The sequence below is a fragment of the Balearica regulorum genome, chromosome 6 (genome assembly GCF_011004875.1).
Source record: "Balearica regulorum gibbericeps isolate bBalReg1 chromosome 6, bBalReg1.pri, whole genome shotgun sequence".
NCBI lineage: Eukaryota > Metazoa > Chordata > Aves > Gruiformes > Gruidae > Balearica > Balearica regulorum.
The window spans coordinates 39,342,961-39,357,131 of NC_046189.1; the positions used below are offsets into that span (position 1 = coordinate 39,342,961).

A 14,171-nucleotide genomic window follows, 5' to 3' on the forward strand; every position below is an offset into this window, starting at 1 on the left:
GTCAGTGGTCACTACTCACAAGTACCAGGAGACAGCTTCTAAGTTTCTAAGATTTAAGCATGAGTGTCTTAAAATTGGGTTTCCTGGGTTTCAGAGCTTTGGGTTTTGTTGCTGGAACTCTTATTTCTTCCTTTTATAATTTCTGGTGTAGCTGAACTTAAATAGCCAGAGAGAGTCCATATCTGTACCTGTCAGCTTTAGGGCAGTTAAACATAACTACGATGCAGAAATCCTTGTATTCGACTTTTCTCTTATAAGAATGTATGCAGATGCCTAATTCTGCTGAGTTTTACTGTTGTTTAGCTAGGATAACTGGTAAAAGTAAAGAACCTGCAGTTTGCTCTCTGTTCCTTTAAGCAAGATATTCTCGTAGAGCCCTAAGTGAAAATAATTTTTGAGTTGTAACCCTCAAGACTTTAAGATTTTAAAATCCTGACACTTCAGGATTAAAAAAACCTCCACGTATCTATCAGTGAATGGTGAATACATGTTTGTGTAGTTTGCCTTATTTGCATTTGTTGGTAATTAATTAAAAAACGTGAGTTTAATTAAACTTGGAGTTAGGGGATTCATTAAAATAAAAACAAAAAGCATTCCAGTTAAAAATGTAAACTAACGTATTCAGTTGAGTTAGCTGGTGCAGCTTAAGGATTTGCAGAGAAATGCCAGCAGTACCAAAACTTCAGGGACTGTCACGCTGAACGCAGTTGGAGAAGAGTTACCGAACAAGGAGAGTGGATGTACGTCTTTGTCAGCAGATAAATTTCACTTTGTAGATAATTGAATTGAAATAACAACATTTGCCCTCAGTTTCTTTCTGGTCTGAGTCTGTGGCTGAGAAACCATGAAATCCATACAAGTCCATAGGAAAGGATGACACCATAACTGCAGGTAAGGTTTGTAAAATAGGGACAGACTTAGAGGAAAAAAAAAACAAACAGATTAGAAAGCTTAAAGGGAAAAGATATCACTCATGTAAAACTCAAGATTAACTTATACTTACCTGTTTATACTGTCATGAAAAGCTCTTTCTCTTTTAGACCTCTTTTAGTCACAACCCACTGTCTTTAGCATTTTTTTTTTCCTTCGAGAACAGTTGAAGGGATTTTTTTAAGAAAAGACATGTTATTAAGATGTTGAAAGTAATAATAGAAAAAAAAAAAAAATCCCAATTGATAATTAAGCCCGTTGTCTATTAAACATTTTTCTGTTTTCTCAGTTTTAAAGGTTTCAGTGAAGATGTCCCACAGCAGCACTCACTCCCGTACGGGTCAGGCTCGGTGCCTACATGAGCTGCCGTGCACCAGCTACGGCAGCTCGGGAACGGTACAGGAGGTAACGCCGCTGGCTCTTCTGCAAGGTGCTGGGCTCTTGGGGTTGGAAAGCTACTGAAAAATGACTGACTTCGGTCAAACTGCCTTAAAATGAAGATTTTCTACTTTACGCTTCCCCCAAAAGTACTTAATATGGGGAGGAAACAATTCTAATAATGGACTATAATACTAAAAGATTCTTAGTTGTATTCATCAGGCTCATTTTCTTATGAAATTAATATAAAACATCTCAGTACTGAATAGGAAATTCATGCAAGCAATGCTCTGTTAATGTGTTTAGAGGTGTGTTTGGAGGCGACTTGGCACTCGTAAGTAGGATGTTGCTGGACAACTGGGCTACGTGCAAAGGACCAGATTTTAAAAAAAACCTAACCAAAAAACCCCAACAAAAAACTGTATTACATCTTTGATACGAGAAACCGTCTGTGGGTGCCCGTTTCCTGCACCGCTGGACAGGAGGACCCCGCATTAGCGAAACACCTGCTCCAGCCGCGGTGCCAGGGAAGGTGGTCCTCGCACAGGGAGCAGATGCTCCGCAGCCGAAGCCTTTCAAAGGAGACACCTTTAGAGCCCCCGGCCTTACGGGATAACTGAGTCGTACATAAATAGTCTTTAAAAGGAGCATTGTCCGCTTTAAAAAAAAAAAAAAAAAAAAAGGAAAACGAAGTGGGGTTTTGTATGTGGGTAAAGTAAATACGGTTAGAAATACATGACTTGTTAAGAGCTTTTTGAGGACCCCACACTCACAAAATCTTTTAGGTCATGTGTTTGCTTTCCGAAACATTTGGTAAGTAATAAGTGCCAAGGGACTATATGCACTCCATCTGGAATTAGCAGATTCCTCTTTGTTCAATTGTTCCTAAATTTGGAACCAGCTGACTTGCTTAAAAGTATTTTGATTTTCTTTTAAATAAATACGGGAAATAAACATAGCCCAGGACCTTCAGAGAGGTGCATTATTAGTCTTCTCCCCAGCTCCACGAGCCGCGCAAGCCTTAAAGGAGCATTTGCCAATTTTGATGTTTGATATCGGTTTATGGTAACAATTTGTTTGGAGTGGCCCATCATTTTTGTTTCCTTTTTATAAATAGTATCAAAGAAATCAGAGATGGAAAAAAGAACTATTAGGTCATTGAATCCACTCCGCTGCCAATGCGGTCTTGTTCCCTACAGTGTATTTTTTCCATTTCTTTGTCCAGGTTAAACTTGGAATTAAGTTTAAGAGCTTGTAGGTCTGATGAGAGGTACAAGAGCAAATGGAGATTTTACTCTTTTCTTCTTTCCTTACTAGGCAAATATCTCATTTTTGTCTCCGTCTTCCCTACATAAGGAAATGGCATGTCAAAAGATCAAGTAGATGCTTTCTCTTTGCAGGTGTTGTAGATTACTACCTCATCCCTGTAAAAATTTAATTTTTGCTCGGGGAAAGCAAAAAAAAGGAAGAGAAAAGCAGCACTTCTCTTATCTTCCCTGATGTCCTATAACACCAAAGAGTAAGAGCCTGAAACCAAGCCACCTGCTTGTCCAGTAGGCTTATGAAGAGACTGGGTTTCCTCAAAGACCTTTAAAAACTTTTTTAGAGAAAGCTTCTTTTAAAACAACAACAAAACTTTACAAATAAATTTAAGGAAACACTTTAAGGAATTGAAAAAACACCCTGGCATCACCCAAAAATTGCACCAAATTTGTCATAAGGAATTCAGCTGGAGGACTATTTGACACTGAAAATGTTTTCAAGGAAAAGCTTGCAAATTGAAGCTCAGAAAGGTTGTCCAATGTCATTACATTTGGCGTACGATGAATTATTAAGAGGTGCAGATCTGTAGACTTGGGATCACAGCCTAAGATATTCAGCCCGCATGGGCTGGTCTGCTTCCATGGATTCGACTGGAACGAAGCCTATTTACAATAGCTGGGGATGGATGATCCCTCTCTCCACCGACTGCGGAGAAAGCTTAGGGAGACTTGCTTTCCTAAGCCAGAGCTGGCCTTCGTCAACTGTGTCTTACGATGCATTACAGAGCAGGATCAAGGTCTTTATCTAGTTCACAGTCGCTCAGAATTTTGTTTCATCTGACATTTGTTCGAAATATAAGCAAACATTTTATTTCTGCTTCAAGCTTTCCTAAGAGTGGAACTAGTGCAGCAGAAGCAGATACATATTTTCTGCATGGTTACGAGGTCTTTTTGTTTGGTCTAGATACACATCTGTAACTATTTTACCAACTCATGTATTCATATATACTGTAAGTCAAAGGAGCTTAAGTTTTCACTTCTTGCATTGAGTTGCAATCATTCTGTTTTGCAGGTTGCTTCCTATGCATTGTGTTTCAGCAGCCTAAGGGCTTCTCTGAATCGCTATTCTGTTCTTTCCTAGCAAAAAGGAACCAAAACTGTAGTCAAAGATTAGCATGGGCTAGGCAAAACCTAATCGTAATCTTCTCTCCCTCTTTTCCTATTCCAGTCAATCCTTACTCCAAGAATCAAACCTGTATTTCCTCTGTGTGGTTGAAGAAGGTGTATTAGTGTGATTGTCAGCATCGATCTGCTGAAGACACCAATGTTTGGGCTTGGCCCATGACAGTACTGGTTGTTCATCCTTTTTAAATCTAAGACTGTGATTATGAGTTCGGGAGTTGCATCAAAGCCTCATGGAGACTAAGCTGTGTGCGTACACCTTAGATTAAGACACTAATTCTTAAAGCAAATGAGCTCTCAGCTTTAAGGTATGTAGTACCACGGACTACTGGCTGTAGCTAATTATGTATGTAATTATATATTTATGTTAGGAAATATTTAGTGGTATCTTGTGATTTGAAAAGATAATTTGTTTTCTTCAGTACCTGCAACCTGACTAAATATATCTGCTAAGAAATGTGTGGGTAATTGTGATAATTTTCCAAAAATGTGTCCTCTTCAAGGATTTTTTGATGGCAAGAAAAGAAGAAATATTCACTCTTGTTCCCATAGAAATTAATTAAAACCTTGCCATTAACATCTATGGGAGGACAGAACCCCAAACTGCTATATAAATGAGAGACCGGTGGTTTTTATTTCTGGTTATTATTTATAAACTCTGAACAAGCAACTTTGTTATGAGACTAACCTTATTATTTGCAACTTGTAAATCTGTTTGACAATGCGTATGTTCGTACTCCTTTTGGGAGACTACAGGAATTTCCCTCATTTCAGTTATAAAAATTACCAATAGGTGGGCAAAGTCTTAGTAAAAGATGATGAAACACAGAGAACAACCAGAAATATTGCAGGGCAGATGAAGCAAATCTAAATTTTAAAACAAAGGAAAAGGTTATCAAAGTTTCACTCTCATGAACTGCGGTTTCTCTTAACGGGCTTGAAGGCAAGCCATTTTGGCAGGTCAGGTTATCGCACTGTGCTATAGTTAGAACTACTGACTGGTTCTGTGCTGTTGTTTGTTGAGATGACTAAGTTGTCATTTTTAATTAGCTTTATGCTCTTCTCAAAGGCTAATTACTTTACTTTTTATCAAGATTACTTGATTGGTAATGACAAGGGTGCCATGGTTACGTATTTTTAGAGAATTCCCCAACCTGCACAATTATATGATTTTTTTTTTCCCCCTGGATTCTTTGTGCAGTAAAGCTTTCAGTAAAAGCAATGGTTAAGAAAAAAATACATATTTACTATTGATATTGACAGAAGAAAATATCTCTTGATTTATTGTTTTGGTTTTTTGGCAGGAAGGCCATTGCTAATGTATTTAGTCATGTGTAAAAAAAACATTACACGTATTTCACCTCCCTGTCAGTGACACTAGTGCTGCTCTGTTACCTTGGCTGAAGTTATTTCAGGCAAACTGAATCTGAGATGGGAAACCTTTCTTTTTTTTCCTCTTATTTGTCTGTAGTTGTGCATCTCCCCTGGTCATCATGGAAATCTGGCCCGTTTTAACTGCATACTTATTTCAAAGCGTAGAAATTACACAATCAGACACTGACTTTTGGAGAGCATTTACCACTCTATTTACCAGGATTTGGTTGAAGAGCCCTTGAGATAAGTATGAGAGGTGCAGTCGCAGGTGAAATCTCTTTTCTTTAGCCACCTATAGATTACTGTAATCTTTTCTTGTTTCAAACAGCAGCAGCCCCAAAGGTGACGCTTCTGTGAAGGCTCCCTCGAGGGGGGGAAGCAGTGACGGGGGACATAAATACTCCTCTGACTTTTTTTTTTAGAAAAACCCGGTGAATCGCTACTTTACTCCTGTTCTGCAACACATAAATGCACGTCAGATGTGTGGTAAACCAAATTCTCTCAGGAACTTGTCCTGAAAGAGGAAAAGACACAATGATTTAGAGTCTACATCTGCAGATCTTGCAGCTGCTTTGGTCCCTGCTGCTGGAGGAGAATTCCCTGCACCAACAGCCTCTTGTTGCAGGGGCTTAGAGCAGTTCCCAGAGCAAAAGCCCAAGGGAACCTAACGCTGCTTCTAACCCGTTGGAAGGGCGAGGAGGGGACAGCCACCGTGCAGCTCGATGGAAGGTGCTTGCTGCTGCCATCAGATGCCCCATCTGCCATCATCTCTACAGCCAGTGGAAAAGGACTTCCTGATGCTTGTGACTCTTGTTGCATTCTCCAAAATCTATCGAGAGCAGGATTAGACTAGGTAACTTTCAAAGCCAAAGAGAAGGTCAGCGTGGTAAGGGTGCTGGCACGGCACACCTTGGTACTCAAACTCGCAGGGGGAGCTGCTGAGGGATGTGCTTGGCTGTGAAGGCCTGCTGGAACGTCTTCAGTCGTAGGCAACACGTGTGGGACATCTCTGTAACAAGGCAGCTGAAGATGTGAGGATGTTCTGGAGCAAAGGCTTGCACAACCCCTGTGTTTTGACGTTATTCTTCTCGGCGATAGATGGGGAATATAGCAGCTCCAGCTTACCGCAGCAGTGCAGTGTGATTCCTCGCAGTCTACGTGTAAAAAACACCTTCTTAGTAAGCATCTCGTCTCCTTAATGAGCTAGTAACACATTTACGACTTCGGTAATTAAAATAAGTTTTTATTGCTTTTTACTTATGTTAGCACCAATGAGCAAGAAGAGACAAGTCAGGTAGGTTGGCAGCTACTGGGACTCTGGGAAACGGGCGTTCAGCTCTGCTTCCTCTGCTGCAAGGAAAATAGGCAGGACTGGATCCTAAAGGTATTAAATGCCTAAATCCTATGGAATTCTATGTAAATGGGTGGTTAAATGCTGTGGGGATCTTGGCTTAATCTCTCTATACCTTAGATCTTCATCTGTCCTATAAGAGTAATAATTCTTCCCTATTCACAATTCAATATAATAATAAACATGATAAGGAAAACAAAGTGCTCAGCTACTGTTATCTCTGAATGTAAAAAAAAATAATACCAATCTAAGCAAGACACGATGGTTATTTCTTTTTTATGAGTCTTGATCATGTAGTATTTTTCAATTCTAGAGAGAAGTGTTTACCTGTTTGTTGACTAATTGATGGTTGTGTTCTATTCCCCAGCTGTAATCAGGGCACAGTTTCATCCCCAGAAGTTCACTGACAACAAGGATCAACGAGAAGGTAAGGACGCAGCTCAACTTTTAGAAATCAGGCTAAAAGTATTCTTTTCTCAATGCAAAACTGAGCTTTTTTTCACTTTCAGGCTAACTTTCAGCATCTCAGCTTTCTATGCCTTGCTTCCAGTATAAATAAATGATCCCACATTCCGTCATGATAACATATGCTCATGCAGAGCTCAAAATTAGAAGGAATATGAAGTGTTCTATTAATTGCATGAATGTTGATTGTTAAAATCATGTGCTAATTGGTAATATCTGTGTGCAGTAGGTTCCCGCAATATGTGTTAGATTACATTAACTGTGCTTGTGACTCAGATATCAGGCATTATGCATTTTATAGAAGGATTTTTTAAAAAACTTTGTGTAATTAGGTTCTATAGATTATCAGTGTAGAAAAATTAGTAGAAGACTGTGTAAAGGGCATGTGAAGTTAGAGGCATGAGGAATACTGAACTCTAAAGATGCATCTGCTCCTCTTTCTGATGTGCTTTCCCTCACATACTCCTCAAAGTAATTCTCACCATGTTTGTCTTGAGGTAATTCCCAGGGAATCGAGTAAGAGCTCTTTCTCACTGCTATGGTGATAGCAATATACATTTGAAAGTTACCATTACCATCTTTTTTTGACCGGACTTTCTCACTTTTCAGTCTTTTCCTTTGCATTCCTCAGGCTTTGATCCAAGAAGCATTCAGGTACCTTACAAATAAATTAGATTATCACTGTACTCACCTATCGGTGGAGAAACTGAGCATACTTAGCAACGTGACTCTCCGGTACCAGATGTGTTTCCTCTCATTTCCTGGGGAAAATTTCATATGGATCTGTTTTGTTCATTGATGTTTTAATTTTATTGAGTGCCGTGAGTATTTATGAAAATAAGCAAGGTAGAAGGATCTAAAGCTTGGAGCTAATTATGACAAGTTACGAGTGGTTTTAAGAAACGTAATGGTTATTTCTATTCTCTGCGAGGCTTAACGCAGCCTCACAGTGGTGAGGGAGTGGGAGATGGGCCTGACACAAAAGCATGGGGATGCAGCCTGTAATGCCTAATACATATCATATTCTGTGGTCATTCTCTTTACAGCAATTTTTTTTTTCATGTTTTCACATTTATGCACAAAGAACATATTGGCCTTTGCTTCAGCACCTACACTGAGAGCACCCAAGCTGGTCCTAGCATGCAGCTGCCTTCATGGCGCTTTCTACTCCTCTTCAGCCATTGCAGCAGATGAAATGCAAAACTGAGGTTTTTTCCACTTTCAGGCTAACTTTCAGCACTGGTGACCACTGAAATAAGCTTTTCTCAGTCCTCCCTGGACCAAGCCCCAGTTTGATCCCCTTTTTGATATGTTACTGGGGTGGAACATGTTTCTTGAGTGAGGCATGAGGACTGGGGCTCATAACTCACCCAGATCTTCCCTAGCAAACTTCCGTAGTGGTTTCTGCTGAAAATTACTCGGCAAACAAGCTGAGCTGGAGAGACTCTTGGATATCAGTGATAACCATTCTCCTAAAAAAAAAAATCTTCTATCTAAACTTATGGGGGAAAAAATTAAATCCAGTGTAAATCTGCTTGTATTTTGTGTGGGTTAGGCAGATTTTGAGGCCAGCTCTGTAACATGCACGGGTATCGTGTGGCTGCCCACTGCAGAGCAAGCTGGTGGGAAGGGGTGAGAACAGCCCACCTGAGCATCCTGTGGTGCATGAGCCATAACCCAGCAGATGCTTTTTTTGGTGGATGCTGACTTTAAATTGTATATAAATTCTTTGAATGAGCACTTTTCTTACAATGTTTACATTATGAGGGACTAACATAACTGAGGGAGGGCCAAAATCAGTTGTATTTGCCCTGGCAAAGGTGTCGCTGGAGCCCTTCCCTGGTTAATACCTGCTGTTACTTTGGGAGACGTCCCCTTAACTCATGCAAGTTTACGTATACTCCCAGAGGAAGATTGAAAATAAAAATGATTTAAAAAAATGATTTGGAGAAAAACCAGATAGATTTTTGTGTTGTTAAAAAAAAAAAAAAAGTTTAAACACTTTAAATGTTTCGTGGGTTACATTGAGAAAAATATTTAGAATGCAACTGTTTTAACTAGCATAATTTTAATTCATTTTACAGTGGACCAACATGGTAATGATGCAGTGAATTAAAACAGGTTGTCTGAGAGGAAAAATGGATGCAGTTTTGGTAAAGAGAGCATTTACAGAAGTGTTAGACATCTTGAGTCTTATCAGGGCTATTACTCTAATATCTGTTGATTTACTGATCTTGAAACAAGCAAACCTCATGGGTTCAAGAGCTTAATGTTAAGGCACACTTCATCAGTTGTCCTGAGAAATGCAACAGATCTACAAGGAAATCAGTTTTAGCCCCCATCCAAAATGTTGACACTGAATCAAACAGAGCATGAACTATATTCACAGTTTTAATTAAAAGAAAAACTGACAAATTACTAACGTTCTAGTGTTCAGAAGATGGTTATCTGTTATAGAAATATTTTTTCTAATGTACATGCTCTCATACATGAAATAGTTTCTAGATTTATTTTATTATAATTGTAAACTATGGCACAAATATTTAATATTACCTACTTAAATAATGTTTTCCAATTTCTTAGCAACCCTTTCTCCTCCTCCTCCCCCCTCAACTCTGACTCACAAAGTGATGCACTGAACAGGATGAACAAATTTAGTAGATGAGGTGACCACTGGAAATACGTGGAAAAACTAACAATTAAAAAAAAAATTAACCAGAAGGAAATTGCTTACTAATTTTTAAGATACAAAGGTTAATCTAAAATGACTACCAGCCTTCGAAAGGTTAACTGTCAAATTAAATAACAGGGACATACAGTGGTCACTGGCTACCTGGGGGAATAAGCTGTTAAATTACTTACTTCAATTCACATAATTTACAAAGAGATTAGCTCCTCATGTCTCTGCAGAAACTTTGCATATTCCAGGGAAGGTTTCGTTCTCCCCATGCCCACGAGAGCCTGGGCGCTGGTGGGAGCGTCTAGGGTAAATGGCGTACGTTTCCAAGGAGGGAAAAATAAATTGGGAAACAGGGCAAGTTGTTACGATATGGGGAGTAATAAAAATCAGGTTGCTCTAATTTCCTTCAGATAGCTAAATATCTACAGGTCATTACGTCCTGCGAGAGGCAAGCTTGCTGGCATGGGTCCCTGCTCTCGACCAAAGGCCCCGGGACAAGAGGAGTGGGATGTGGGGGAGGGATGGGCAGCTGCGGTGGGGTTTCCCCACGCAGGGCTCGGGCTCGTGCCGGGGTCGATCGTGTCAGCAAGGGGAGGCGAGCCGAGCCGAGAGCTGTGTGCCAGGCAGGGCTCTGCGGCCATGGGCTCTGCTTTGTGCAGAAGCAGGAGAGGTCTGGTGCACCCAGGACAGAAGGATGTCACTAATTTTAACGAAGCCAAAGGGAATCCAGGACAATGCTGGATGCATTATTGTGGACTGTTCTTTTCCCATTACTCTTTGTTCCATTGTTTCAAGCTCGCGGGAGCTGGCAGCCGGGGAGGAGATGTCACCACATAGCTTGCTGTCCTCGAGAGCCGCTCCGGAGAACGGCTGAGGTCCATGGAGAGGCTGCAGTGGCCCCAAACAGTCTGATGTCTGACCTAAAATCAGGCAATAACTTCGGTGAGGAAGACAGACTCATACTGATAGCAAGTACGAGGGGTTGCTGCCAGTTGGCTCGTTGAGGTTTCGAGCGCGCCGGTGGTGGGAGAGGCGCAGATGTCTGACAGCAGAAACAACATCTTCCCAGCGCCGTCTGCACGAGGCGCTGCTCTCGCCAGATCTCCGGGCTGCGTCTCCCGTAGGTGTCCCAGCGAAAGTCTCGGAAACCAATGCAGCCACATCAGTGCCTGCAGGGCCAGAGCTGGTCCCGAGGGTCACCTCTTGCTCTTCCTTTCCGTGGGCTGTGTACGCAGTCCACAACGTGAGCACCAGGGTAGGCTGGAGGCTGCTCGTGCCTGACCGTGCAGTGCGTTTCTCAGGCCGTTTTAAAACGATTTTTCGCTACCTATCAGGCCACTGGACTGGCAGAAATTATTTCTCCCCTCCCTTCAAGAGCAATGGTTTCCTGCTGTTAATCCAAACCATAATAAAACCTTAAATATATGCTGTGAAAAATGTTATGCCTACTTAAGCAAGATAGTTGCCTGTAATAGTGTGCCATAAAGCAATCTGAAATGTTTATTGTCTGTTCCCCAACTGCAGTTTTATTTCTTTTTAGCAGTTTTTGTGTCTACAGATTTTTCTTCATGTTGAAAATTTCAAAAGAAGTTTTTTCCTTTCCCTGCATACACAGTGAGTATTTGCACAGCAGATCCTGCTGCCAGTGCAGATATGTAAAAGCATTTTTTCCAAACTTCCAGTTTCCTAAACTTTTTCTAGAAACACAACGTTGTTTAAATCAATAGCAAGCCTTGATATGTCAGGCTTTAAAGGGCAGCCTGACTTCCAAAGAAGCAGATAATGTTAAACAAGATCTCTGAAATAGGAAAAGGAAAGAAAAAGGAAAGAAAAAGAAAAGAAAAAGGAAAGAAAAGGAAAGAAAAGAAAAAGGAAAGAAAAAGGAATGAAAAGAAAGAAGGAAAAAAAAAACCCCTCCAAAACAGCCAAGGTTAGGGGGTGGTAAAGATGTTGCTGCTGGATCTAGCTCCAGAGACACAATGTGTATTTCATTGCCACGAATAAACTGTATCCAGGGAACAAGCAAATGAAAAAGTGAGGACAGGAGATATCTTATTTTTGTTGTTTGTTTCCAAAGAGTCCACCCCCACATAGGTCACTTGGAATTCATTTGTCTACATCCTGGACTGCACGTAGGGGAAAAAAAAAATGCCTGGGATCTGAGAAAGAGGAATGCGATAGGGCATGGGAATCACAGCGTCACGGTGGTCACCAGAGCATAGTTTGGCTCCTCTTAAAACAAGCAAGCACCGTTGGACCTCTGTAATACTAGCAAATCGGCCGTGCTATCAGGCTACCTATCAGAGCCTGAATGCTTGAGAAAAAGTGTGTGGGTTTTTAGACGGAGCCTGGGGCGTTGGAGGGCTCTCGGAGCTGCTGCTTTCCTCTTGACATCCAGTACTACTCGGTGACCTCGGCAACAATCCAGTGTACTGTTACAGTTCATTTCAATAATTAAACAGTTCAGGGATGGCAGAGCTTTCTTGTTGTCAATAGAAAATCAGGGCTGCAGTTTGCTTTTTTTTTTTTTTTTTTTCCCCTTCCCTCTTCCCTTTTCCCTCCGCTGAAATCAGAAGTGTTTGTTTTTAATTATATTAGCTAGAGACAATTAATTTCACAATCCGAACAAAAAAATGTTTTGCGAGAAGGACTGGCAACTGGTAAATGCAATTATTATTGTAGCACATTTTCAAAGGAAGAGATCCTAGCTCCAACAAAGTCATATGTATAAAATTTCAGTCATATAATATAGTCTCAAACAGCAGATTTACTCTGCAAAAGATGGGAACTGCTCTCCCATCTGGAGCTATGTTCTGTTCATGCCACGTGGACCCATTTGATACCCGCTCTGAAAAAACACCAGCCAGCAAAATAGACCACTGCCCATCAGCTGCTCCAAATAATTGGTTGATATGCGACTTTAAACTTGCCTTACGTAGAGATGATTAATACCAGCCCCCTTTTAAGCGCAGCCTTGCAACAACAACTTAAAAAAACCCTCTCTGTGCAAACGGCAGCATTTCAACTTTTGCTGTTTGAGCAAAAATGAAAATAATTCAACTTTATGTCAGGGATGTCTTGCAAAATTTCCTACAATTAAAAAACTATTTTTTGAGGAGCTCGCTGTGCCCCTTTCATTGCCCATCTGGCTCCCTCCCAGCTGCTCCCTGGCTGACTCTGTGCTATTCTGCTACCAGCGTGGCGGGAGCTGCTGCTAACTGGTATCGCCGTCTCTTTTTCTCAGCGTTGGTCTGCAGGATTGCTAGGCCACAGTCTGGCCTCACTTACACTGATTTACTTTTATGGGATTCAGTCAAAATGCTACGGATTTATACCGCTGAGCCAAAGAGCAAAATTTAACTCTTCGGGTAGGGAGTGCTGGAAGCGCTTCAGGTCCGTAGGGAGATTTTTCTGCCAGCCCCGGTGACAGCCGCGCGGCCCCTGTGCTGATACGCAGCCGGTTCCCACTGTCACACTCCTATTGCCTTGTCCACGCTTGTTTTACACGCCTCACAGAGTTTTTACCTTTTTCCACTGCCTACCAGTGTCATTGACATAAGAATATTAAACCGAAATATACCGAGACATCGCTTCTTTGGACCGGTATCTGACATCCTTATTCACAGCAGACAGTACTTCATTTCCCAAATAGCTTAATCCTTTCAGTGGGGTGGCTGCAGAGGGAAAACCGGATCCACAGAAGAGCTTTGACATAGCTACGCTTAAATTGTAGGCCTGGTAGATTACCGTAGTTTCAGATAGGGGTTAGCGAGTCTTTGCAGGGTGCGCAGAGAAAGTTAGACGTTGCAAAGGGGAAAAGCACAGCTCCAGGAATCTAACCAGGCAAATGCTTTTATTCAACAGCTAAAGCATCCCGACGGAGGAGGCACCTACTCCTTGGCACCGCAGTGGGCACCCCTTTTCTCACAATTTGCCCCCCGGCAGGATGCTCGGGTCTCGCGCCTTACCCCCTGCTTCCGTGCAGCATCTTCACCGCGTAAGTTCTATCCCAGTCGGTGAGAAACCCGGCTTCGGTGTCATGATTTTCTGGAGGGATCTCAACCCTGCGGAGCCCTTGTTTTAACCCAGCGAGAGGGAAGCGAAGGTGGCAGAAGAAGAGACACCAAATGTCTCTTTCTGTGAAAATTTCACTTTATGTGGGCGTAGTCGAGTCCTTGATGAAGCAGCCACAAGCACAGACCAAAAGCAACTCCAAGAGAAGTGTGACTTGCCAAGGTGTCAGTGGGGCAGCCGCTCTGGTGGCATGTGGGCGGTGGTAACCTCTATTTCCATCCCTTATTTAGGCTGTTAAAATATTTTACATTAAAATAGTTCATATATATATATCAAACAAAATTCTGTTAGTTGCCTGGCAAGCTTACGTGTCAAAACAAAGTCATCTGTGGACTCCAAGAACCAAGTAACCGCTGTATGAGGATTATTTTCTGTGTTAAAGGTCTAAACCAGAATTTACATGCAGACCTTCACTAGATCTGGCTTTTAGGCACTAGGCTGCAGGTAAGGTTATCAACTTGGCCTTTACAGTTCA

The 14,171-nt window shown here is 41.5% G+C and overlaps 1 long non-coding RNA gene across 2 annotated transcripts; it reads left to right on the top strand.

Annotated features, from left to right (window-relative positions):
- The first annotated feature begins 3,928 nt into the window (after window positions 1-3,928).
- Window positions 3,929-13,614, top strand: LOC142602397 (uncharacterized). Of its 2 annotated transcripts, XR_012836196.1 has the most exons (6): window positions 3,929-4,060; window positions 5,549-6,304; window positions 6,393-6,510; window positions 6,845-6,904; window positions 10,418-10,564; window positions 13,487-13,614. It is a non-coding gene; the product is annotated as an uncharacterized LOC142602397 (long non-coding RNA). The 2 variants fall into 2 exon arrangements; XR_012836195.1 differs by having other exon boundaries at window positions 3,959-6,304.
- The last annotated feature ends 557 nt before the right edge of the window (window positions 13,615-14,171 follow it).